Source organism: Chiloscyllium punctatum, chromosome 17 (assembly GCF_047496795.1).
Source record: "Chiloscyllium punctatum isolate Juve2018m chromosome 17, sChiPun1.3, whole genome shotgun sequence".
NCBI classification, from domain to species: Eukaryota; Metazoa; Chordata; class Chondrichthyes; order Orectolobiformes; family Hemiscylliidae; genus Chiloscyllium; species Chiloscyllium punctatum.
In genome coordinates, this window is record NC_092755.1 from 33,071,225 (window position 1) to 33,099,214 (window position 27,990).

The following is a 27,990-nucleotide window of genomic DNA, read 5'->3' on the forward strand; positions in this document are numbered from 1 at the left end:
TTATGACAGTTCATTGAGGAGATAACAAGCAGGGCTGATAAAGGGCAATCCAATGATGCTCTGTATTTGGATTTTATAAATGTAAATGATAAGGTGCTACATAAAAGTTAATTGCACAATTTAGGAGCTCATGGTATCGGCGTAATGTATTAGTATGGACTGAGGATTGGTTAACAACACTGGCTGTTGCTGAGTCCTCACTTGGAGTACTGTATACAATGTTAGCTCCCATATTTAATAAAGAATAAACTAACATCGGAGACCATTCAAGAAAGATTCACTTAGCTGCTTTGAGGACGAAAGGGTTGACCTATCAAGAATAGATAAGCAGGAGTGATCTTATGGAAACAAGATTCTGAGGAGCTTGACATGGTAGATGTTGACTAGATCTTTTAGCACCAGTGAAGTCTCAAACCAGGGGACATTACATAAGGGAACATTCATTTTAGGAAAAGTAAAGAATTTTTTTCTCTCAGTGAATGGCTAGAATTTTCTCGCCCAAAAAATTGTGAAAGTTAAATGTGGGAGGGGAATGGTTGGGTTATTCTTCGGAGGGTTGTTCTGGCTTGTTAGGCTGAAGGGCCTGTTTCCACATAGTAGGGAATCTGTGATTCTATCTCAAATTATTTTAAAAGAGGGCAGATATACTTTTGAAATATTGAGCAGTTGAGGGCTATACGGATCAAGCATAAAAGAGGTGTTGAGGTCTGGGTTGGCCAAGCCATGATCTGATCGAATGGGGGAACAAGCTGAAGGGAATGAGTGCCCTACTCCTGCTCCGATTCCTTGAGGCTCCGTTTCATGTTTTTTTGTTTCCAAAGAAGAGCGTGATACAGTGTGCTAAAGATCTCAGATGTTGTGAAAAGCAGTGAAAATGGGGTGTTTATGTAATGATTCAGATGGCATTGACTCATCAATCACAGCTATACAGTCATGAGTAGGAAGGCAATTCCCTCCATGAATAAAGGAAATCTACTGCAGAGCTCACACAAAGGGAATTCTTACCCTCATTAAACTCTCCCATCACATTACCCAACATATCAGTTAAGCAGGACGCACTGCGCATGCTCTAGCCAACAAAGTGACCCGCGGGTGATTGATGTCAGCTCCGGACCAATGAAAGGACTGTGGGCGGATCTGGAGGACCTAGCGTGATGTTGGTCCTCCAACCAATCAAAGTGAATGAAGGGCGGAGCTAAACTAAACCATGTGATCAACCTCACGCGCAGCGCAGAGTCGTTGTAATGAATGTTCGGGAAGTTATGGAGAGAAAGGACACGGTAAGGAAAGAAATAAACAGGGAAACGGGAGAAAAACTGTGTTGCTGTGAGCCGAGAAGTTTTACAAACAAATTGTGCTCGTCGTAAAACACATTTGAACGTCCCAGTCCCGTGTTTGCAGTAAATGGGGAATGGCCTCAGCGCGACTGCAGGCCTGAGTGAGCGCCGCCATCTTTATTCAGGACAACAATTCACTGGACACGTGAGGAGCCGCCATCTTTGTAGGGGGCAAGGTTCAGCCAGGCGCATGTGCAGCCTTTCTCTCGTTCAGAGTCGTTGGGATCATAGCAGCCAATACTGCTCTGATTCACCTCTGGGCTCCCTCATAACCACTTTGTCAATATCTAGTCTCGAACCATGGGTGTATTTTTGGTCTGTTTACTACTGTATTATTACTTTTATAGACCCTTTGTAAATGAGTTTTTCACTGCTGCCCAGCCCCTGACCATGTACTGCTCTATTGTCAGATTGCTTTTTTCTTGAATATTTTTGAGAGTCAAGAATTCTTTTTTCCAACAAGCAAGTGTATTTTCCTTCCATTTCTGATTATCAAATTCTGCACCATTTTCATTCCCTGTAATCCATTTTGCACTCCCTGAAACATCAACTGTGTTTCTCCTTCCACAGATACCAGTGATTAATGCCAAAGCCCTGTTGCTTGTGGAGAGGGTGATGTTTGACTTTCTTGTACAGCTGCAGTTTGTGTGGTGAAGGTGCTCCTACAATGTGGTTTGGTAAGTGGCATTATAGATTATTCATTCAGCAACAGTGATGATTTGAAAATAATGTCCAAATCAATAACAATTTGTATTTTTATTATCGTGCTTATAATTTCACAAAAGTGCTATTGAGAACTTTAGACATAAGGCCAGAGATGGAGATATTAGGTCAGGTGACCAAAAGCATTGCCAAAAAGCAGGTTTTGAGCGATGTCTTAAAGGTGGAAAGCAGAACTGAGAGGTTTTGGCTGCGAATTTCAGACCATGCTGCTTCAGCCACTGTAGAAACAGCCACACAGGTGAAGTAATGAATTAACAAATGGTTGGGAGTCTCAAAGAAAATAGGTTGTCGAGGTCTCAAAGTGTGTGTGGTGCAGGGATTATTATAGTCAGGAATTAAATCAAGTGTGAGAATTTTAAATTGAGGGATATTGGCCAGGTGAGACTAGATTGGGTTGGGGTATCTGGTCGGCATGGATGGGTTGGACCGAAGGGTCTGTTTCCTTGCAGTACCTCTCTATGGCTGTATGCTGTTGATTCTAATTAGGAGCCTTTTGATGAATCAACAAGCAGAGATTTAGACTTTCTTGAGATTACAGGGAGGTTGAATGTGGGAAGCTGGCCCTGAGTGTGTTTGGATAATGAAGTCTGGAGATAACACACGATGGATGAGAGTTTTAGTAAATGAGCTGAGATGAGGGTGGAATCAGCTAGAATTAGTGATCTTGGAGTGGGACTGGGCTGTCACCCTCACCTCGCCTCTGGGATTCAGCTGGTGGCCAGATTGTGAATCAGGGCGGTAACACAATCGGGAGCTGAGTGGCCCGGGTGGAGCCTAAAATGAGTGTCATTCAGCTGACTGTTGCTGAGCAGTTGCTGCTTGGTAGCCCTGTTGATGACATCTTCCATCACTTTACTGCTGATCGAGTGTGGACTGATAGATGGAAATTGCCTGGGTTGGATTGCCCTGTGTTTTTGCGTTGAACATCCCTGGGCAATGTTCCACATTGTCGATAGGTGCCAGTGCTAAGTGGTACTTGGCTTGGTGGGTGGCAAGTTCTGGAGCACAAGCCATCTGTATTATTGCCAGAATATTGGCAGGGCCTGTAGCCTTTGCACGACTTAACCATTTCTTGATGTTATTCAAACTGAATCGAACTGGCTTAAAACTCACATCTGTGATGTTGGAAACCACTGGAGAAGGCTAAGATGGATCATCCCACTTTTCACTTCTGGCTGAAGATTGCAGCAAATGCTGTCATCTTATCTGGTGCGTGGATGTGTGAGGCCCCTCAATCAGTAAGGGTGGGGATATCTGCGATGCTTCCTCCAGTGAGTTGTTTAATTATCCATCACCGTTCACAACTGGGTGTGGCAGAATTGCAGAGCTCCGATCTGTTCCATTGGATGTAGGATCACTTAGCTCTATCATTTGCTGCTGATGCTGTTTGATGTGCAAATAGTCCTGTTTGATAGCTTCAACAGGTTGGCACTTCATTTTTAGGTCTGCCTGGTGCTGCTCATGGCATGCCCTCCTTTCCTGTCCATTGTAATGGGTGAGAGCGGGATTTACAAACCCATGAGATTACAGATTGTGCTGGAGTACAGTTCTGCTGCTGTTGATGTCCCACAGTGCCTCAGAGATACCCAGTTTGAGATCCTACATCTCTTCGAAGTCTGTCCCATTTAGAACGGTGATAGTGTCACTCAACACAATGGAGGTTTTTCTCAACTTTAAGGCAAGACTTGTGACTCCAAAAGGAATGTGTGATGGTCGCTCGTATTGAAACTGTCATGGCCAGATGTATCTGCCGCTGGTCAATTCATAACAATGAGATCAAGTATGTTTTACACTGTTGTTGGTTCCCTCACCACCCGCTGTAGACTCAGTTGAGCAGCTATATCCTTTCGGACCTGGCCAGCTCAGTCAGTAATTCTGTTGCAGAGCTAGTCTCGATTTTGGACATTGAAATCCTGTACCCAGAGTAAGTTTGACTCCATTTTATTGCCTCAGTGCTTCCTCCAAATGTTGTTCAACATGAAGCAGAAGTGATTCATTCGCCAAGGGAGGACGGGACGTGGTAATCAACAGAAGCCATGAGACTTCCTGGTCTCCGGAGCCAATGCTGAGTGCTCCGAGGGCAAATCCTCCCTGTCTGTACACCACTGTGCCACCAACTCTGCCTGATCTGTCCTGCTGGTGGGACAGGACATATCCAGAGATTTCAGGAGAAAGTGAAGACTGCAGATGCTGGAGATCAGAGTCAAGAGTCTGGTGCTGGAAAAGCACAACAGGTCAGGCTGATGAAGGGCTTAGGCTCGAAACGTCGATTCTCCTGCTCCTCGGATGCTGCCTGGTGTTATGCTTTTCCAACACCACACTCTCGATCTAGGGATAGTGATGGTGGTGTCTGGTCATTGTCTGTAAGGGATGATTCCGTGAGTATGACTATGTCAGGCTGTTCCTTGACTAGTCTGTCAGACAGCTCTCCACATTTTGGCACCAAAAACCATATGTTAGTGAGGAGGACGTTGCACCATTCAGAGGGCTGATTCTGTGGTTGTAATTTCTGGTGCCTTGTTAGTTGCCAACTGGTCCATCCAGTTTCATTCCTGTATTGAGACTTTGCAGTGATTAATACAGTGAGTAGCTGGCTGGGCCGCTTTCAGGTTGGCAGGATTTGTTTCGCCATTGACAATGGTTCCATGGAGATCAGGAGATTCCTAATACGTTGTTTTTTTTTCTTGAATTCAGATTCCACCATCTGCCAAGATGGGATTCGAACCAAGACTTCAGTCGTTTGTTTTAATATTATGGATAAAACCTAAATACACCAGGTTTGTTCACTCATTTTAAATATCACTAACCCTGGTTTTGTTTCTTTGTAAAACACTGCCCATCATCCTGTCTCCTCCATCCTCCCCTCCAACAACGAGTGAGGAGCACATGGAGTTTCTCTGTCACTAAGACTGAGATAATCCGGTCTGCTGTTTCTCTCCCTCCCACTAGCCCACTGAGTCAAACTGCCTCACGTGGTGTTCCTGGTTTTCATCCTAAACCTACATCTTGCTCCAGTCTCTTGTCAAGCCTTATCAGAGCTCACCTTGACCCTTTACCCTAATCTCTCTAAACTCCCTTTCCAACTCTCTTTCCTCCGCTGCCGCCTCATCACTCCCCCCTCGCCAATTCATAGATATTGTTCCTTGTTCTGTCTGTTGGTCTTTTTTGGTTATGTCCTTCTCTCCCATTCTGTGAAAAACTAATATTTGACCTCACCGTTGTTGGAAAATCCTGCTCCATCTCCATTCTCCCTTTCCTTTCTGAATTCCTTGCATTTGGTGTCCCTCAACGATCTATCCTTGGTCTCTCCTGTATCTCACGTACATAGTGCCAGGAGGTGATATCCAAAAATACTGTTAGGTTTGACATGTACACTGACGATGCCCAGCTCGCCCTCCCCATCATCCCTCTCCATTACTCCACTGTTACTCAGTTATCAAACTGCTTACCACGCTCCCACTACTCGATTAGCTGCAGTTTCCTCCAATGAAACATTGTCACGGTTAAACTTATTGCCTTACCTTTACCTTACTGCTGAGCCCCTCCCTCCCACTGGGAACTCTGAGGCAGAATGACACTCTTCACAATATTGCTGTTATATCTGACCTCAAAATGACCTTCTGATCAGACATCCACACAATCACAACATCAGGAATTCCAATCTCTTAAACGTTGCTTTTCTCCACCTAACCCCAGCTCTATTGCTACTGAAACCCCTTACCCGCGTCTGTGTCGCCTTAAACTTGAATCCAAAACAGAACCCTTGATTCCGTGACTAAAAATCTGGTTTCAGACTCCCCTCTCAGTATTTACCCTCAGACACATCCCCTCTGTATTTATCCTGCCAAACCCCTTAAGAATCCCATCTGTCTCAATGAGATCACCTCTCTTTCTCCAAAATCCAGTGAGTAGAGTCCCAACCTTTTCAGCCTTTATTTAAAAGATAATCCCTCCAAACCAGGGATCATCTCATTGAATCTTCCCTGAAATGCCTCCAATAAAGTGACACATTTCCTTCTCTAAAGGGACCAAAACTGCTCTCATTCCTGCAGATATGGTGGTCTCACCAGCACTTCCACACATTACTCTCTGGTATATACTCCAAACTCTAATACTGAAGACTTTTGAAACAAAACATTCGATTCCCCTTCCTGATTCCCTGGTGTAACTGTGTGGTAGCTTTCTGTGTTTCCTGAACAATTACCTCTGGTCCCTTTGTGGTGCAGCTTTCTACAGTTTCCACCATTTAAATAGTACTTTGTTCTTTTATTATCTCCTCCAAAATGAGCAACTTCCCATTTTTCCCAAGTTACAACCCATCTGGCAACTTGTTGCCCCCTTCTCCTGTGCATCTCTCCCTTTTCATAATCCTCTTAGACCTTTACAGTTATGCCTTTTCTAGGAGATATCCCCCCTTCCCATTCTTCCAAACATTTACTGGGAGCACTGGGCAGTGGGAAGCAGGCAGAGTTGCCATCTTTTTAGGGATACACTTTGGAGTGATTGAGAGGATCTTCCTACCCGTTGGTCAGGATGGAGACAACTTGCCCATCGTTAGGCATTAGCCTTTCACACCCGTGTCTTATTGATGAGGCAGAGCGGCAGCACGGAATGAAAGAAAAGAAAGTCATTCTTGTTCCCCATATCTCACTGACGCTTGGATCATTTTCTCCAATGTGTCAAAGAACTGCTGTGTTCAGTCACATGAGATCGCAAGTTGGAATCTCCTAGAAACCCACAGATTTCCCTCTGAGTTGACTGCTGATGTCCTCAAGGGTAATATGTACAGTAATCCTGGGCCACGAGGAGGGGATGGTGTGGGTTTCTAACTTGAACTGATAGTGACAGATTTTATAAACTTGTATTACAGGATATTATAGGTGGACATTCAGATGGTAATCTCAGTTAATGTTTTGCCAAACTCTGATTGAATTACTCAGTATATCAGGATCTGGATATTCGCATTGTGTGTGTGAGTATTGTGTTCCAGATCAATCCCATTTGCTGCTTAAAAATTCTCCTTGGAATCATTGCATTCTCTCGAAAGGTCTCTCCAAACCTTCAATGTGTCATGTAATCCTTTTATGATGACGTGATGAGTGTAAAGTTTATTATTCGAATGTGTAATTTTTGTATAAGGATGTCTCAGAGAGGGAGCAGAATATTCTTAAAGGGGAGAATAACCATTTTGAAGGGAGGCTGTTGTTTATTGGTATCAATGACATAGGAATAGAAGAGTTCACATTATTGGATCATTGGAATCTCTCGTGGGGTAGAATTGACCTCCATCAGAAGGATGGATTGTACTGGCACTGGAAGGGAACAGTTGCTAGTGCTATTCAGGAGGCATTAAACCAGTGAAGGAATGTGGGTGAACCCAGAGAGAGAGTGAGGGAAGAGCTCCGTCTGAGGCTGGTACAGTTCAGACGTCAAATAGTCAAGGCAGGCAAAGGTATGGCAGAGAATGAGGTAGGACTGAGCAGTTACCCTGCATTTATTTCAATGCAGGAGGCCTGATAGGTCAGGCAGATGAGCTCAAGGCATAGTTTTGAACATGGCACTGGGATATTATCGCAATTACAGAGGCATGACTCAGGGATGGATAGGGCTAGCAGCTTAATGTTCCAGTGTATAGATGCTATAGCAAAGATAGAAAGGGGGCAACAGAGCAGGGGAAGCGGTATTTTTCATTAGGTATAACATTCCAGCTGGGTTTCAAGAGGGTATTCCTGGGAGTATATCGAGGCAAGTTATACAGGTGGAACTGAGAAATAAGAAAGGGATGATCTCCTTATTGGGATTGTATTATTGATCTCTCCTCACCCCTTCCCCAATAGTCAGCAGGGAATTGAGAAGCAAATTTACGAAGACATCACTTATCTGTAAGAATAGTATGGTTGTATACAAGACTTGACCTTTTTTATTCATTCACAGGATGAGGGTATCACTGGCTGGGCCCATAGGGCAGTAAAGAGTCAACCACATTGCTGTGGGTCTGGAGTCACATGTAGGCCAGACCTGGTAAGGATGGCAGATTTCTTCCCTGAAGGATATTAGTGAATCTGATGGGGTTTTTTTTCGCAACAATGGATTCATAGTCTTTCATAGATTCCTAATTCCAAATTTTTATCGAATTCACATTCCACCATCTGCCGTGGCAGGATTCCCACCCAGGGCTCCAGAACGTTATCTGGGTATCTGGATTATCCGTTTAGCGAAAATATCATTAGGCCATTTGGCAGGGTGAGTGACTGAGGTATCCGTAGGACAACACATCAGTACCAAAATTCCCATGGTCTCTGTGGAACATAGAAAGGGCTGGAGAGGGAAATATATTCCTGGTGGTGGGGTCTGACTGTAGGTAGCAGAAATGGCAGAGGTTAATGCGCTGTATCTGGTGATAAGTGGGGTGGCAAGTGAGGACCGGTGGATTATATTCTTCTTGTGGTTGGAGGGGTGGTGTAAAGGTGAAGGTGCAGGAAGTGGAGGATATGCATTGAAGGGCATTGTTGATCACGTGGAAGGAAGATGTGGTCCTTGAAATAGGAAACCTTTCTGGGATGTCCTGGAGTGGAATTGCTTCTCCTGGGAGCAGATATGCCAGAAGCAGAGGAATTGAGAGTACAGGATCACGTTTTTACAGGAATATACTCAAGGGTAATCAGGAGAGCAAAAAGGGGACATGACATATCTCTCGGAAATGGTTTAAGGAGAATCCAAAGAGATTCTACAAATACATCAAGGATAAAAGAATAACCAGGCAGAGAATAGGACCCCTTAAAGATCAACAAGGCCATCTATGTAACAACAGGAAGTGGGAGAGATACTGTGCTATTCTGTTCGAGAGAGTTTGGAGAAATAATAGTGATAACTTGAAAAGTGTCCATATTACAGAGGTGGATGTACTGGATCGTAGCAAGGTGTATCCCAGAAATTTGTGGAAAGCTAGGAAAGTGATAGCAGTGCCCCTCCCTGAGATATTTATATCATCGTTTGTGACAGGTGAGGTGCTGGAAGATGTGTGCCATTATTTTTAAAAGTGGTAAGGAAAGGCCAGGGAGCAAGAGGACAGTCAGTCACCCTGACATCAGTGGCAGGCAACTTGTTGGAAGGGATTCTGAGGGATAGGATTTACGTGTATTTGGAAAGACGAGGAATGATTAGTGATAGTCAACGTGGCTTTGTGTGTGGGAAAGTCTCTTTCTCTAACTTGATTGAGTTTTTTTGAAGGCAGACTGTGGACGTTGTCTATATGGACACTGAACAATGTTCCACAAAGCAGACTGGTTAGCAAGGTTAGATAACATTGAATGTTGGGAGAACCAGACATTTGGATACAAAACTGGCTTGAAGGTAGGCGGCAGAGGATGGTGATGGAGGGTTGCTTTGTGGACTGGAGGTCTGTGAGCAGCAGTGTGCTGCAGGAATGGATATGGGGTCCTTAAATAAATTACTTGGATGTGAATATGAGGTATGGTCAGTAGGTTTACAGAAGACACCAAAATTGGAGGTGTAGTGGACAACGAAGTAGGTTAGTTCAGAATACAACAGGATGTTGATCAGATGGGCCAATGGAGCAAGGAATGGCAGATGGAGTTCAAGTTAGATAAATGTGAGCTGTTGTATTTTGGAAAGGCAAATCAGGACAGGACGTATACACTTAATGGTAAGGTCCTTGGGAGTGTTGTTGAACAAAGAAACCATGGTGTGCAGTTTCATTGTTCCTTGAAAGTGGTGTTGCAGGTAGGAAGGCTAGTGAAGGTGGCGTTTGGTACACTTATATTTGTTGGTCAATGCATTGAATACAGAAGCTGGGACGTCATATTGTGGCTGGACAGGACATTGATTAAGCCATTCAGGAATTTTGTTTTAAGTTCAAAATTCCCTGTTGTGGGAAGGGGGTTGTGAATCTTGAAAGAGTTCAGACAAGATTTACAACCATTTTGCCAGGTTGGAGGATTTGAATTAAAGGGAGAGGCTGAATAGGCTAGGGTTAATTTCCCTGGAGAGTCAAAGACTGAGAGGTGATTTTACAGAGATTTATAAAATCACGAGGGGCATGGATATGGTGAACAGCCAGAGTCTTTCCCCCCCAGGTTAGATGGGTCCAAAACAAGAGCACATGGGCTTAAGTTGAGAGGGCAAAAGTTTACAAGGGATCTAAGGGGCCATGTGTTCAAGCTGAGCTGTGTGGAATGAGCTGCCAGATGAAGTAGTGGAGGCTGATAGAATTACAACATTTAAAAGGCATCCGATTTGGGTATATGAATAGGAAGGGCTTCGAATGATACGGACCAATAGCTGACAAACCGGACCCCATTAGTTTCGGATTCCGAGTTGGCATGGACCAATTGGACCAAAGGTCTGTTTCTGTGCTGTACATCTCTGACACTAATAAATGAAAATAAGATGTGTTCCTCTTTTGTGGAGAGCTAGCAGAAGCACAGATAATTATCCTTGGAGCTGAGAAGGTTAAGCAATGATTTTGACCAGGTGCAGATTTGTTTCCAAGGTATTTAATTACAGAGAGAGAGAGGAATTGTTAACAATGTCACAATTTTAAGAACTATTTTCAAGTAATTGGCAACTAATGCAGGATGAATATGTGAACATTATTTTATTCAGTAAATTCTGAGCATCTGAAACAGTCTGAATGGCAGCTGGACACAGATTCAGCAGTTATTCATAAACAGTTTTGGAATTTTACTTTTTAAGCAAAGATTTGGGGGGCTATGGGCAAATGGGAGGGGAGTTGGGACAGATATGCAGCATCTCCAGAGGGAGAGAGTATAGCCCCAATGGGCTGAATAGCCCCAGCCCCTGTGCTCTGTGATACTGCCCCATTCACTGTGAATGATGAAGCTTATCCCAGGGCAGAGAGAGAGGATACCACCACTCACCTCACAATGGGCCTCAGGTGATTGATGTCAGCGCAGGCCAATAGGAGGCAGAGGATGGGACTGGAGGACCAGGCAGGACCAGTTTGTCTTCCAACCAATCGGAGTGAATGAGGGTATCCTTAAGGCTGGAATTAAAGAAAGGCACATGTAGCAGAGATTTGAGAAACTGAAGGAGATTAGAGACAGGGAGCGTTCTGTGGCTGGAGAGGAATCATATAAATAAGGAAGAGTTGTGAGGCTGGATGAGGTGATAGTGATCGGGAGAGTTGTGAGGATGGAGGAATGTGGAGATAGTGAGAATTAGAGTCCTATTAAGAGAATTAGAGTCCAAGGAAATGGGTCCTGTGGTCCAACCAGTCCATGGCGACCATAATTCCAAACTGAAATATTTGTTCCTGCCTCTGGTCCAGATCCATCCAAATATTTCCTATTTACGTACTTATCTGAATATATTTTAAATATTGTAATTGTATTCACAACTACCACTTGCTCTGGAAGTTCATTCCACACGTGTAATTTTTTTAAAAAACCCTAATATCTTTTCTCAAATCTTTCTCGTCTCTTCTCAAAATGAATGCACCCGAATTTTGAATTCCCCTCTCTCCCGGCCATTCACCTTTATCTACACTCTTCACGATTTCATAAACCTTTTAATAAGGTCACCCCTCAACCTCCTACACTCCAGTGAAAAAAACTCCCAGCCTGTCCTGATAACATAATCCCTCCATTCCCATTAACATTCCAGTAAATCCTGAATAGGAAGGATATTTAATGATATCCTTCCTATAACAGCACAACCAGAGCTGGGTTTAGAATTCCAGAAGAGGCCTCCCCAACATCCTGTACAACCTCAACATAACGTCCCAATTCCTATACTCAAAGGTGTGAAAAATGAAGGTAAGTGTGCTTGAACACCTTCTTAACCACCCTGTCTACATGTAACACAAACTTCAAAGACATGAAGCCCTCGGTCTCTTTGTTCTATATCACTACTCAACGCCTTACTTTTAAAGAGTGTAAGTCCTGCCTTCGTTTGTTTTATCAAGATGTAATATTTTGCATTTATTCCAAGTATAATTAAGGAGTATAATTAAGAGGGAAATCAGGAGGCAAAAAGGGGATGTGAGATAGCTTTGGAAAATAGGGTTAAGGATAATCCAAAGGGCTTTTATAAATACATGAAGAACAAAAGACTAACGAGGGAGAAAATAGAGACTCTCAAAGATTAGCAAGGCAGCCATTGTGTGGAGCTGCAGGTGATGGGCGAGATAGGGGAACAAGTATTTTGCATCAGTGTTTACTGTGAAGAAGTACATGGGAGATATAGAATGTGGGGAAATAAATGGTGTTATCTTGAAAAAAGTCCATATTACAGAGGAGGAGGTGGTGCTGGATGAGTGGCTAAGGAGCTGGTGCAGGGGAAAATGATTCACATTTTTGGATCATTGTGATCAACTCGAGTAGAATTGACCTGCATACGAAGGATGGATTGTACCTGATTTGGAAGGTGTCTAATATTGAGGCAGGGATATTTGTTAATGTTACTTGGGAGGCAGTAAACCAGCGAGGGGTGGGTGTGATCGCAAATAGTGAGAAAAGAGGTATCTCTGAGGCTGGTACAGTTCAGAAGGCAAATAGTCATTGCAGGCAAGGGCAAGGCACAAAACAAGGTGGGATTTAGCAGTTACACTGCATTTATTTCAATGCAAGAGGCCTGACAGGGAAGGCAAATGAGCTCAGGGTATGGTTTTGAACATGGCACTGGGATATCATGGGTCTTATAGAAACGTGGCTCAGGATGGAAAGGACTGGCAGCTTAATGTTTCCGGGTATAGATGCTATAGGAAGGATAGAAAGGAGTACAAGAGGAGGGGGAGTGGCATTTTTGATTAGGGACAGCATTATGGTTATGCTGAGGGAGGACATTCCTGGGAGTATGTCCAATGTATTTATTTGGGTGGAACAGGGAAATAAGGAAGGGATGATCTCCTTATTTGGGTTGTCGTGTGGGTCTCATCTGGGTGCTCTGGTTTCCTCCCACAGTGCAAAGGAATGCTGGGTAGGTTCGATTATCCTGGCTGAATTGCCCACAGTGTTCAGGGATGTGTATGTTGGGTGGATTATCCAGGCTGAATTGCCCACAGTGTTCAGGGATGTGTATGTTGGGTGGATTATCCAGGCTGAATTGCCCACAGTGTTCAGGGATGTGTCGGTTGGGTGGATTATCCAGGCTGAATTGCCCACAGTGTTCAGGGATGTGCAGGTTGGGTGGATTATCCAGGCTCTGGATTAGTGGTGCTGGAAGAGCACAGCAGTTCAGGCAGCATCCAAGTAGCTTCGAAATCGACGTTTCTAGAAGGGCTTTTGCCCGAAACGTCGATTTCGAAGCTACTTGGATGCTGCCTGAAGAGCTGTGCTCTTCCAGCGCCACTAATCCAGAATCTGGTTTCCAACATCAGCAGTCATTGTTTTTACCTCCTGGATTATCCAGGCTGAATTTCCCTCAGTGTTCAGGGATGTGTAGGTTGGGTGAATTATCCAGGCTGAATTGCCCTAAGTGTTCAGGGATGTGTCGGTTGGGTGGCCCTGGGAAATGCAACATTACAGGGGGAGGTTAGGCGGCTCTGAGAGTCAGTGTCGATGTGATGGGCTGAATTGTCTCATTCCCCACTGTCGGGATTCTCTGATAATTCTACTAGTTTTATAATAGTTACAGAAAATAATAGACCATATCTATAAGTTAAGTTTCTAAATTAGACAAAGGCCAATTTTGACAGCACTTTCAAAATTTGTTTGCGGGAGGTTATTCCCAGGGAAAGGGATGGCTGGAAAGTGGGAACATAAACACATAGGGAATAAGAGCAGGAGTTAGCCATCTGGCCCCTCAAGCCTGCTCTGCCATTCAATAAGATCAGGGCTGATCTTTTCATGGCCTCAGCTCCACATTCCTGCTCTCTCACCATAACCCTTAATTCTTTTCCTGTTCACAAATCTACATTTTGCCTTAAAGGCATTCAATTTGATAACGTCAAATCCTGCACTCGCAGGGAATTCCACAGATTCACAACCCTTTAGCTGAAGAACCTCCTCCTGAACTCAGTCCTAAATTTGCTCCCCCTTATTTTGAGGTGATGCTCTAGTTTCACCCGCCCCCAGAGGAAATAACCTCCCTACTTCTATCTTATCTACTCAGTTCATAATTTTATTTTTTCCTCTCCAACCTCCCATTCTTCTAAATTACAATGACTAAAGAACCAGTTTTCTCAATCTCTCCACATACACCAACCCTCTCAACTCCCAACTCAACTAGTGAACCTTCTCTGTACTCTTTCCAGTGCCAGTCCATCCTTGCTAATGTAAGGGGACCAAACCTGTACACAGTACTCCAGGTGTGGCCTCCCCAGCACCCTGTACAGCTGCAGCATAACCATCACTCTAGCAATGAAGGACAATATTCCCTTCACTGCCTTAATTACCTGCTGCACCTGCAAACCAACTTCCTGTGATTCATGCACAAGGACACCCAGCTCCCTCTGTACAGCAGCCTGCTGTACATTTTCACAATTTCATCATCCAGTTTGCTGTTAGTCCGAACAAAATGGATGACCTCACATATCCCAACATTGTCCACCATCTGCCAGACCCTTACCCACTCACTTAACCTATCTGTATCCCTGTGCAGACTCACAGTGGCCTCTGCAGACATTGCTCTACATCATCTTTGTATCAAATGTGAACTCTGACACCGTACACTTGGTCCTCAACTCCAAAACATTTGAGTAAAATTATAAACAGTGGTAGTGCCAACAGTAATCCAAACACCTATTTATCCCCATTCTTTATTTTTTGTTGGTTAACCGATCCTGTATCAATGAAAATACATTACCCACGATGCCATGCATCTTTACCTTATACAGTAGCCTTTTGTATGGCAACCTGTCGAATACCTTCTGGAAATCCAGATACACCACCTCCACCAAGTACCCCTTGTCCAACGCGCTTGTTGTATCTTCAAATAATTCCAGTAAATGCGTTATCCATGACCTGCCTTTCATGAATCCATGCTGTGTCTGCTCAATGAGACAATTTCTACCCAGATATCTCACTACTACTTCCTTGAGAGTTTCAAGCATTTTCTCCACTACAGAAGTTAAGCTAACGGGTCCTTTTTGAAAAATAGTGGCACCACATTTGCAGCTTCCAGTCTGACAAAACCATCCCAGAATCTAACAAATTTTAGTGAATTATTACGAGTTGTATTTGCTATTCCCACCGCCATCTTTTTTCCCCCCTGGGATGCATTCCATCAGGGCCAGGAGACCCATCTATCTTTAGGCTGTTATCTTTCCCAACATTACCTCTTTACTGAGAATGATTGCTTTTCTGTCCTCATCTGCATTGCCTCCATAGGCCTGCGACAATCAGAGTACATAGACAGTATGTTCCTGTTAAAGCCAAGGCTGTTAGGTGTAGAGAATGCTGCCTGTCGAGAGAAATTGAGGGCCTGGTCAAGAAAATGAAGGAGGGATATGGCAGATACAGACAGCTGGGTTTGTGTGACTCCCTAGAGAAGTGTAGGGGCAGTAGGAGTATACTCGAGGTAACCCACGAGGCCAAAAAGAGGACATGAGATAGCTTTAGGAAATAGGTTTAAGGAGAATCCAAAGTGATTGTACAAATGCACTAAGGACGAACGAGTAACCAGGCAGAGAATAGGTACCCGCAAAAATCATCAAGGCCTTCTGTGGAGAGATTCTATATGAGATTCTTTTACTGAAAAAGGATGTGGCAGCTCGAGTGTTTGGAGAAATAAATAGTGATAACGTGATAAGTGTCCATATTACAGAGGAGGGGGTACAGGATGTCTTAAACGGTAGCAAGGTGGATAAATCCCTGGGACCTGCTCAGGTGTAACCCAGAACTTTGTGGGAATCGAGGGAAGTGTTTGCTGGACCTCTCGCTGAGATATTTGTGTCATTGATAGTCACAGGTGAGGTGCTGGAAGATGGGCGCAATTATTTGAGAAAGGTGGGAAGGAAAGGCCAGGGAACAATACACCAGTGAGCCTGAAATTAGTGGCAGAGAAGTTGTTGGATGTGATTCTCATGGACATGATTTACATGTAATTGGAAAGGCAAGAAGTGATGAGGGAGAGGCAGCATGGCTTTGTACATCGAAGTCACTAACTTGGACTCCAGGAAGACAAGGTTCTACATAACAGACTGGTTAGCATGTTTGAGACTGTAGAATACAGGGAGGACTAGCTATTTAGATACAGAATTGTCTAGAAGGTGATACAGATGTATAACATGGAAACAGACCCTTCAGTCCGTACCGTCCATGCCAGCAACTTACCCAACCCAACAACTGTGTGAGAAAGGGTGCTGAGTCGACTGCTTTTTGACATTTATATCAACGATTTCTATATGAATATATGAGATATGGTTAGGAGGTTTACAGTAGACACCAAATTGGAGGTGTAACGGACAGTGAAAAAGGTTACCTCAGTACAATGGGACTTCAATCAAATCGGCTAAGGAGGGGCAGATGGGTTTAATTTAGATAAATATGAGGTTCTGCATTTTGGAAAAGCAAATCAGAGCAGGGCTTGTACACTTAATGAGGAGGTCCTGGGGAGTGTTGCTGAACAAAGAGACCTTGGAATGCAGGTTCGTACTTCCTTGAAAGTGGAATCTTAGGTAGGCGAGTGAAGAAGGTGTTTTGTATTGAGTATAGGAGTTGCGACATTATTTTGGGGCTGTCCAGGGCATTGATTCATCTACTTCTCAAATTCTGCTTTCAGTCCTGGTCTCCCCGCATTAGGAATGATGTTGTGAAACTTAAAAGGATTCAGAAAAGATGCACAAAGATATTGCCAGTGTTGAGAGTTTGAGATATAGGGAGAGGCTGAATTGGCTGGGGCAGTTTTCCCTGGAGCATCGGATGGTTGATACACTCGTGAGGGACATGGTTAGGGTGAACAGTCAGGGTCTTTTTTCCACATTAGGTGGGTCCAAAACCAGAGAGCACAGGCTTAATGTGTAAGGGAAAAGATTTAAAAGGGATGTGAGGGGCAATGTTTTCAAGCTGAACATGGTATGTGCATGGAATGAGCTGCCAGAGAAAGTGTGGAGGCTGGTACAATTGCAACATTTAAGAGGCATTCTGATTGGATATGTAATTAGGCAATTTTGAGAAGGGTATGAGCCAAGTCCTGGCAAATGGGATGAGATTAGTTTAGGATATCTGGTGCGCATGGTCTAGTTGGACCAAGGGGTCTGTTTCTGTGCTGTACATTTCTCTGACACTAATAAATTAAAATTAAGATCGGGTCCTCTTTTATGTAGAGATAGCAGAAGGTCAGAAAATTCTCCTTGGAGCTGGGAAGGTTAAGCAGTGATTTCAACGAGGAGCAGAATTGTTTCCAGAAAATTTAATTTACAGAGAGACAGCGTGAGCAATTATTAACATTGTCACAGTTGTTATGAACTACTTTCAGGAAACTGGCAAATAATGCAGGGTAAAAACTTGAAGATTATTTTACTCAGTAAGTTCTGAGCATCTGGAACAGTTTGATCGACAGCTGGATGCAGATTCAGTAGTTATTGTCAAAACAAATTTGCAATTTTCCTTTTTAAAGGAAGGACTTGGAGGGCCAAGTCCAAATGGAAGGTGAGTTGGGACTGACTGGCACCATCTCCAGAGGGAGAGTGTACAGCCCCATTGGGCTGAATAGCCCCAAACTCCTGTGCTCTGAAATACTGACCCATTCACTGTGAATGATGAAGGTCATCACAGGGCAGAGTCATAGACATGTACAGCATGAAAACACATTCTTTGGTTAAACTGGTCTATGCCGACCAGATATCCCAACCTAATCTAGTCCCATTTGCCAACACTTGGCACATATCCCTGTACTCCCTTACTATTCATATACCCATCCAGATGCCAAATGGTATAATTGTACCAACCTCCTCCACTTCCAGAGAGAAAATTCCATCCACGCACCAACTCCAGTGTGAAAGAAATTGCCCCTCAGATCCATTTTAAATCTTTCCCTTCTCATCTTAAACCTAAGCCCACTCGCTCTGGACTTCTCCATCCCAGGGAAGGTACCTTGTCTATTTATCTTATCCATGCCCCTCATGATTTTATAAACCTCTATGAGGTCACCCCTCAGCCTCTGATGCACCTGGGAGGATCCCACCACTCAGGTCACAATGGGGCCTGGCTGATTGACACCACTTCAGACCAATAGGACAGTTGGTGTGATCCTCCAGCCAATAGAAGTGAATGAGGGGTGGGTCCAGCAGGCCAACACCTGACCATGAGCTTTGCAGGCGCAGTGTCACTGTGAGGGGGGAGGGGTCGCAGTGAGTGTGAAGGGACTGGGAGAGAGATAGGAGTTAGTGTGGACTGGGAGGGTTGATAAACACTGTTTCAGTCTGCTAGATCTGAAAAAAATACTTGGGGTAAATTAAAATCAAAAGAACTGCGGATGCTGTAAATCACACACAACAACCAGAAGGTACTGGGAAAGCTCTGCAAATCTGACAGCATCTGTAAAGAGAAATCAGTTTGCATTTTGGATCCAGTGACCCTACCTCAAGTACTGATATTACTGAGAAAAAAACTATTGGTTTATATGGAGAAGGTATGGTTAAGGAGTAAATAATATGTGGGGATAGAGTCCAAAGAGAGAGAGGAGCAGTTGGACAAAGGAGTGGATATCAACCTGGTTGGGGGAGGGTAAATAGCTGTTTATGGGGACTGTTAGTGGTTATCCATAGGTAGTGTGTAATAGCAGGCTATGTAATAACAAGACCTGGTATGTGAGGTAGGGGGCAAAGAAACTAGAACGTAGGAGAGTTCAGGACCTAAAATTATTGAATTCGATGTTGAAACCAGAGGATTGCAGAGTCCCCGAGTGGGAGATGAGGTATTGTTCTTCCAGCTTGCTTTAAAGTGTGGCGCTGGAAAAGCACAGCAATTCAGGCAGCATCCAAAGAACGGGAGAATCGACATATTGGGCATGTAAGCAATTCATCAGAAATGTGGGAGTGGGCGAAGTGGGCTGAGAGATAAATAGGGAGGGGTGTGTGCGGTTGGGGGGAAGGGAGCTAGGAAGAGACTAGGTAGATGTAGATGGGGGTAGTGGTGAGAGGGTGGAATGGATAATTGGGAATGAAGATGGATAGGTGGGACAGTTCAAGAGGCCAGTGCTGAGTTGGAGAGTTGAATCTGTGATAAGGTGGGGGAGAGGAAATGAGGAAACCTTGATGCCGCGTGGTTGAAAGGTCCCAAGATGGAAGATGAGGTGCTCTTCCTCCAGGGGTTGGGTGGCTCGGATTTGAGGGTGGAGGACACCCAAGAATTGCATGTCCTTGGCAGTGTGGCGGCGGAGGGGAGTACCTGAAGTGGTTGGCCACAGGGCGGTGGGGTTGGTTGGTGCATGTTCCCTGAAATATTCCACAAGTTGGCATCCTGACTCCCCACTGTAGAGGAGACCACATTGAGAGCAAAGGACACAAAAGGTGAGGTATTTGGATGTGCAGGAAAATCTCTGTTGGATGTGGGAGGATCCTGTGGTGCCTTGGATGGAGTTGAGGTGGGAGGTGTGGGCACAGGTGGCAAGTGAAGGTGCTGGGAGTGGAGGATAGTTTGGTGGGGAGCATGGATCTAATGAGAAAGTCACAGAGGGAATGGTCTCTGGAATACTGAAAGGGGTGGGGAGGGAAATATATCTCTGTTGGTGAGGTCTGATTGTAGGTGGTTGAAATGGCAGAGGATGATGCATTGTGTCTGGGTCGAAGGTGAGGACTAGGGGGATTCCATCCTTGTTGCAGCTGGAGGTGTGGGTGCCAAGGGCAGTGGTGTGGGAAGTGGAGGAGATACACGGGAGGGGAAATTGCAGTTCTTGAAATTGGAGGCCATTTGGTATGTTCTGAAGTGTTCTGCCAGCTTGCATCAAGCTTCACTGGAACACTGCAGTAAGCATGAGACAGAGATGTTGGCCCGGGAACAGTCTTGTGTGTTAAAGTGGCGAGCAACTGGATGCTCAAGGTCTTTTTTTGCAGCAGAACATAGATCATCAGCCGCCATTTCCACCACTGCTACTGAGATGCTACCAGGCTTTTGTCTCCTCCATTAACTGCTTTCCGCCCTCCCAGCCGGATCATTATCCACCCTTGTCTTTCCAAATGTTCCAGTCTCTCTTTGGGCTCTGTCCCCACCTATTATTTACTCTTTTAACCCCTATCTCCTGTAGTCCAAAGATGTGCAGGTTAGGAGAATTGGCCCAGCTAAATTACCCGTAGTGTTCAGGGATGTGCATTAGTCCGGGGAAATGGTGAGTAATAGGGTAGGGGAAGGAGTCTGGGTGGGTGTGGAATTGTTGGGCCGAAGGGCCTGTTTCCTGTGGGGATTCTAATTTTCCCAGCTGCCATCGGTTCTGAGGAAGGGTCACTGAACTCATGATGACCCTTGGTGTGTGCAGGAGGAGGAAATAGGAAAGGGGAGAGTTGCAGCAGAAACTGAATGAAATGTATCAGTGTAGACTGGGAGGATTTAATTACACTCTGTGCAGGTCGTTAATCTGAATTAGAAACTCCTGGTCCCACGTTTGCAGCAAAGTGGAAGATGGCTTAGGCCTCAGGCAGTGAGAGGTGCTGGGTTATGGTGCTGGGTTATGGCCGCCATCTTTATCTTGGGCCAAGGTACAGCAAGGAGCATGCACGTGTCCTCTTCCTGGGTGGGGGCGGGGTGATTTGAAGAGGAGCATCCAACACATACCAAAAGAAGTGTTTGCCTTCACTATTCACCTTGCACTGACTATGAGCTTTGTTTTGTGAATTCATTTTGTAGGATCTTAATTGAGAATAATTGAGACTGGGATCTCAAAAGCAAGATTCTACAGTCCACAGAATCATCACGATCTGAATATCATTGGCATTTAACTGTGAAAGGAGAAAGGTTTGTCTGTGGGAAAATATTTTCAATATTTTTGTCAAGCAAAAAGCAGAACGATGTTCAAGTTCATTGTTGGATCACCCTTTGGGTATGTGTTTAATTCTTGGCCCTGTAGCTGTGGAAGGAGGTATTGGCCTGAGAGAGAGTGCAGATTTATCCATATTACACCTCGTCTCTTTGCAGGAACTGTCAGATTTAGTCCCAATCATCCACTTTATGTTAATCTGTAAACTCCCTACTTCCAATTCCCTGCAAATTTCTCATTGAAATTCCTTGTGGACTCAAATTCCAGCACCATTTCAGGTGGGATATTCCAGATTCTGACAACTGTCTATTCATTCAGAAATTGCTGAGGTCCATGTTGACTCTGGGGTTACAAAGGGCTGAATTGAAAGATGAGGTGCTGTCCCTGAGCTCCCATTGAGATGCATTGGAACAGTACAGGAGGCTGAGGGCAGTGTAGGTGTGAGCAGACAATGAAAATGACAGGGCTGCACTGTGAGGGCTGCTTGGCTCAATGAGAGTGTTTTGGAGTTGGGTGTAAACAGAGTGAGGTGAGACAGGGAGAAGGTGAAGCTGAAACTCCGTTTTACTTCAGGCTAATCAGAAATTCACAGTCCCAATGGGAATAGCCAATTTGTCAGTGATACCTGCGGAGTATTTAAGTTTTTAAAAGTACGACATATCAGCTTAAGTAAAGTTTTTTTTATTATAATGGCCATGTTTGAAGGGTAGGAAGGTTACTCACTCATTTAAATTCTCTTAATGGGAGTAACTAGATGAATGTAGAGAGACGTTGTGACAGGAGACCTCAGACCCGTGGTGTGCTCCTCTTGCACAATGTGGGAAATAAGGGATGCTTCCAGTGTCCGTGATGGCTATTGTGCAGGCAGTGTGCCCATCTGTAGCTACTGCGAAACTGTTTATCAGACGTGGAGCTGAGAGTGGACTCACTGTGGAGCAATACTGAGAATGTTGTGGACAGCATGGTTAGTGAGTTAGTCACACTGCAGGTGAGGGTTACACAGGCAGAAATGGAATGGGTGACCATCAGATCAAGTAAAAAGCTCAGGAAGGAAGTGCAGGCCTCCCCAGTAATCATTCCCCTTCTCAAACAGATATTGTGCATCGCTTGGGATTCTGTAAGGGGGGGAACAGGTGGGGTGGACTCTCAGGGGAAATCAGCAACAGCCAGGTTCATGACACCACAGATAGCTCCGCTGCACAGAACGGGAGGAAGGAGAATGGCAGAGGTATAGGGACAGGGGATTTAGTAGTCAGGGTCAGAGACAGGCGTGTCTGTGCCCACAGAATGAATCCAGGACAGTGGAATTGGACCCAGATCCATTTATTCATAAGTGCACAGACCAATAAAGGTCAGCGTCCCAAATGCAACCTTCAGCACTTGACCAACCTGAAGCTCTACTTTCAGGGACTATGCACTTGTTCTGAGCCCTTCAGAGGGATTGAAGGGGACAGAGAGAAAACAGGAACAGGGTTGTGTTGCAGATCAATAACATAACTGTCTCCCTCGCCTCTCGGTTTCTCCCCCCGCCTCGGTCTCCCACACCCCTTGTGCCTCCTCCCCCACCGCAGGGAAAAGACCTTGTGTATTTACCCTATCCATGCCCCTACTGATTTTATAAACCTCTATAAGGTCACCCATCAGCATCTGAAGCTCCAGGGAAAACAGTGTATTCAGCCTCTCCCTGTAGCTCAAATCCTCCAACCCTGGCAACATGCTTGTAATTCTTTTCTGAACCCTTTCTAGTTTCACAATATTGTTTTGATAGGAAGGAGACCAGAATTGCATGCAATATTCCAAGAGTGACCTACCCAATGTGCTGAACAGCCGCAATATGACCTCCCAACTCCTACACTCAGTGCTCTGACCAATAAAGGAAAGCATACTAAACACCTTCTTCACTATCCTATCTACCTGCGATTCTGCTTTCAAGGAGCTATGAACCTGCACTCCAAGGTCTCTTTGTTCAGCAGCACCCCCGAGGACTTTACAATTAAGTGTATACACCCTGCTAGTATTTGCTTTTCCAAAATGCAGCACCTCACATTTATCTAAATTGAACTGGGTCTGCCAGTCCTCAGCACATTCAACCATCTGATCAAGATCCCGTTATAATCTGAGGTAATCCTCTTCACTGTCCACTACACCTCCAATTTTGGTATTATCTTACTAACATTACTTCCTATATTCACATCCAAATCATTTATATAAATGATGAAAATTAGTGGATTCAACACCGATCCTTTGTGACACCACACTGGTCACAGTTCTCCAATCTGAAAAGCAACCTTCGCCACCATCTGTCTTCAACCTTTGAACAAGTTTTGTATCCAAATGGCTAGTTCTCTCTGTGTTCCATGAGATCTAACCTTGCTAACCAGTCTCCCATGTGGAACCTTGTTGAATGCCTTACTGAAGTCCATGTGGATCATTTCCACCGCTTTGCCCTCATCAATCCTCTTTGTTGTTACTTCAAAAAAAATTGGCTCAAGTTCATGAGACGTGATTTCTCACACACACAGCTGTTATTAATATCCAGGACTTAACTCTGTACATTGGGGTCTGTGTCACCCAGTTATAGGAGTTAATATTCTGGATAAAGTTCACGAACACCAGCTTTGTGTTAGTGACTGTGTATTGAGTCTTGTTGATATCACCAACACAGGTGAGTTCCTTTTGAAAGGCAGTCCTTATATCCCTAAACCCCCTTCCATCTGCTCTGTCTCCTCCTTCCCCACCGTAGACAGTAAGTGGGAGGAGCTCATAGAATTTCAATGTGAGTGAGATTGAGAAAATCTTCCCTTCTTTCCACTAGCCCACCAAGAAATGGTGGTAGTGTCCTTACCTCTGGACCAAGAGAATCGGTTTCAGAGTTTGGGAACAGTGGCTTTGAAGAGGCTGATTGGAAAACATGCCCAAGCCTCCAGGCCATACTGTCTCCCAGCTGTCCCAGCCTGAGCCTCCAAACAGAACCATCCTGTAGTTTCTCTCCTGTCAGACTCTCCCATTGCTCAGTTTGTCCAGGATCCCCTCCTGCTGCTGCACTGCTCCTGTCCCTCACTGACCTGTCCATCCCCCAGTGTCCTCCACATTCTTTTGTTGTTTACACTCCCATTGTCCCAGTCCTCCAGCCCCGCCCCCTCCACTCTATTGGGCACAGCTGCTGTCAATCACCCAGGATCCTGTGTGATCTGGATGCATGCTCTGTAGGAGGGGAGACCAGTGCACGGGCGCAGTGCTGGCCAATTGTTGACGTATGTGCAGTATGGGTCAGTGCCAGCGAGGGAGGCTGTGGCTGTGTGGGATTAATCTGTCATTGCCAGCTCCCTCCCTCCCTCCCTCTGAGAACAGGACCCAGGGGAATGGTCCCTGCCCTGGTATCGTGACAAGTGGTCGGCGTATCTGTGGGGGGAGCATTTTGCAGAAAGTTATCAGAACTCGGGTGAAGGTTCAGGAATGTTATGGAAAGGAACAAAGGTGGGCCTGCAATTAAAGTTCTAATTTGATTCGTTTTAGTTCAACCAGATATGATTTGTCCAGTGTGTGCAAGATGGTTCTCATCAGAGGGTTGGTGTGGGGAAATAAATAAGAGGTTCCAGATTAGGGAAAAAAAATCAGTTTGGGTCTGACCAGGAAGGAAACCCTTGAAGGTGTGGGGAGGTTTCGCCAACACCCAGGAGGCTCCGAATCAGATTCATTGATTTGATTAGACTAGATTTCCTGCAGTGTGGAAACAGGCCCTTCGGCCCAACCAGTCCACACCGACCCTCTGAAGTGTAGCCCACACAGACTCATTTCCCTCTGACTAATGCACCTAACACTATGGGCAATTTAGCATGGCTAATTCACCTCACCTACACATCTTTGGATTGTGGGAGGAAACCGGTGCACCCGGAGGAAACTCACGCAGACATGGAGAGAATGTGCAAATTCCACACAGACAGTCACCCAAGGCTGGAACCGAACCTGGGACCCTAGTGTTGTGGGGCAGCAGCGCCATCGTGCCACACCTTTGTTTTGGTCCTTAGTCTGCAGGCAGGAGCTAGGAAGCTGAATTCAATGAGAGGCGAAAGTATTAGAACTGGGTGTGGAGGAAAGTAGTGAGGCAATTGGCTTGGATTTAAGTACACAGAAGGGAGAAATTGTGAGACTGACAATTAAAGCTTTGGGAGAAACAAAGAAACTACAATTTAATAGTATAATTGTTTTATGAATTTCCATCCTGTATTAACGGTAGTGACTTGTTTTCTCTGTTGTAGAGTACTGAAAGGGCGGATTCGTGGATGAGAAATTCAAATTGAACTTCCTGTTCAGTTTTGATGGTTACTTGATCCGTGCCGATCTGAATATCATTGGCCTTTTCATCTGGAAGGAAAGGTGTGCACTCTGTCCGTGGGCGAATATTTCAAATCTCAGTGTGACTGCAAAAGTACTGAGACACAGCCAAGTCCATGTCCGCGTGGTGAATGTGGAGAGAGATTTCATTTGTTTTTAAAAGTCTGAAAACATGGCACATTTCCCAGGAACAATTAAGCTACAGATTTGCTTTGTATGAGGACAAGTTTTAAATTAATCATGCAACCAAAAAGAAACAAGGATACCTGTATCATGGAAAATACTATGAAAATCGTATTGTTGTAAAGGGGTTAATTATCGATCATGGCTTGTAATCCATTGGCGATGTCACGTCAGTTCCAGCACCGTGGGCCGACACTGGAAATGTGATGAATGCAGTGAAGGTTTCAGTTATTCAACTGGATAAGGTGCAGAAGAAATGGGCTCAGGGGTCTGAGTTAGAGGGAGAGGTTGGACAAGCCAGGATTTTTTTTTGTTTAGAGCAGAGGAAACAGAGGGGAGTCCTATTTCTGGAAGTGTATAAGATCATGACAGGCTTAGGTAAGGTGAATGCACTCAGTCATTTTCCCAGGAAATCAAGGAGTGGAGGACATCAGTTTAAGGTTAGAGGAGAAATTATGAAAGGGAACCTGAGGGGCACCTGTTTTACACAGAGGGTGGTATGTATATGGACTGAGCTGACAGTGGAAGTGGTTGGGGTGGGTGCATTCACATGTAAAAGACATTTGGACAAATACATGGATAGCAAAGAGTCAGAAGCAGATGGGCCAAGTGCAGGGAAATGGGGTTAGCGTGGATGGACATATTGGCCGGTATGGACCAGTTTCGGCCAAAGGGCCTGTCCCTGCTGTAGGACTCTGACTCCAAATATATTTACTATTTCTCCCGCTATCTCTGGTAGCACCCTGGGATGTATTCCATCAGGGCAAAGAGACTTGTCTACCTTTAGCTCCATTAGCTTACCCAGCTCTAACACTTTTGTGATAATGGTTGTTCTTTGGTCCTCGCCTTCCTCAGTCTCCTTATCAATTACTGGCATGTTCTTCGTATCCTCCACTGTGAAGACTGACTGCTGTGTACTCATATTCCTGAACCCTGCTGGATAGGAATAACTAGGCACAGAACTCTGAGAGGTCGTCTTTGAGTCTTTATTGATGAGACATGGCAGTTACCTGGATAGTGTACAGACAGAACACCTCCAGGTAGCATCAGGTAACTCCCCGCCTGTCCGATGTATGGCTCCAATTCTTATACCTTTGTGGTTTGTGGTTTTGAATGGACGCTGTCTCTCAATATTATGTCCATGGCAATGGCAGTTAAAAAAGTTGAGTTCAGCTCAACACTTTGTGGTTAAATCACATACACCTCCCCCACAGTCCTCTGGCTCAGTCAGGTATCTGACAGGCACTTCAGTTTCAGTGGGGCTGTCTGTCAGGATTCTGATGTGGAGGAGCCGGGGTTAGAGCGGGGTGGGCAAGGTTAAAAGCCACAAATCACCAGGTTATAGTCCAACAGGTTTATTTGGAAGTACAAGCTTTTGGCGTGTCCTGTGATTTTTAACTTGATCAGGATTATCTCTATGGTAACAGTTAAGTGCTTCAACAATGACAGAGGCCATATGTTCCCCACACAATAGGTTCCCCTCTAGCAGTGTAAACTGCTATTCTGGCCCTGGGGATAGCTACTCATCACTTTTCTCCCCCAATCCCATATAGCTTTCTATTGATTTTTAAAGTTTTTCTAATCTCCTAGTTTCTCCTTGGTCTTTGCCAATTTGTATGCTTTCTATTTCAGTTTGATAGACTCCCTTATTTCCTGAGCCACCCGTGTCAGATTATTCCTTTTCCTACAGTCCTTCCTTTTCACTGATATATACTTTTGCTGAGCAGTTTGAAAAATTCATTGATATTCCTCCACTGTCTGTCAACTGTCCCACCTTAAAGTCTTTGCTTCCGGTCTACATTAGCCAACTCCTGCCTCATCCTATTGTAGTCTCCTTTGTTTAAGCACAGGATCTTGGGATTGGATTTAATCTTCCCCCTTTCCAACTGTATTCTAAATTCAACCATACTTAACACAAGTCTTTTATCAGATTACGAGGTGAGGCGATGTTACCTGGGTGTTTTGGTTTTCATTGTCAGAGACCTAGGCTTTGTAATAAAGTACAGGATAGATATTCACAACAGAGTATTCTGGACAGTGTGAATGTACTACACAGTCTGAAACCATAAATAACTGTCTCCCCTCAGTTTACATGATTTGGAGATGCCGATGTTGGACTGGGATGTATAAATTTAAAAATCTCAACACCAGGTTATAGTCCCTCAGGTTTAATTGGAAGCACACTAGCTTTCGGAGCGACGCTCCTTCATCATGATCCAATTAAATCCGTTGGACTATAACCTGTTGTTGTTGATTTTTAACTCCCCTCAGTTTAAAATTGTAAAATCATTATCTCTCACATGCTTCCTTGCTATCTAAGTTTGAAATGCTAATCCACCTGACTATCCTACATTTTCTGAAAATCTCCTTTGGTGAAGGTGGTGAGTTTTGGATTCAGTTTTCCAGTTATTACGGTAAGATGATAAGCCCTGGGCACAGGAGAGGCAATGCAGCCCTTCGAACCAGCTCCACCATTTCATACGGTGATGATTGAGCTGGATTTTCCCACCTGCTGTCT

At 44.7% G+C, this 27,990-nt stretch overlaps 1 long non-coding RNA gene across 3 annotated transcripts in view; it reads left to right on the top strand.

Annotated features, from left to right (window-relative positions):
- Positions 1–1,567: 1,567 nt before the first annotated feature.
- The window catches only part of LOC140487757 (uncharacterized), a 28,828-nt gene continuing 2,405 nt past the window's right edge, over positions 1,568–27,990 (top strand). The window contains exons 1-6 of one of the 3 annotated variants that reach the window (XR_011962937.1): positions 1,568–1,799; positions 1,908–2,014; positions 4,755–4,837; positions 6,931–7,032; positions 20,825–20,932; positions 25,214–25,331. This is a non-coding gene — a long non-coding RNA (uncharacterized lncRNA). Of the gene's footprint in view, positions 1,800–1,907; positions 2,015–4,754; positions 4,838–6,930; positions 7,033–20,824; positions 20,933–25,213; positions 27,930–27,990 lie in introns of those variants that run through there. The other 2 variants (XR_011962935.1, XR_011962936.1) reach the window with 2 other exon arrangements.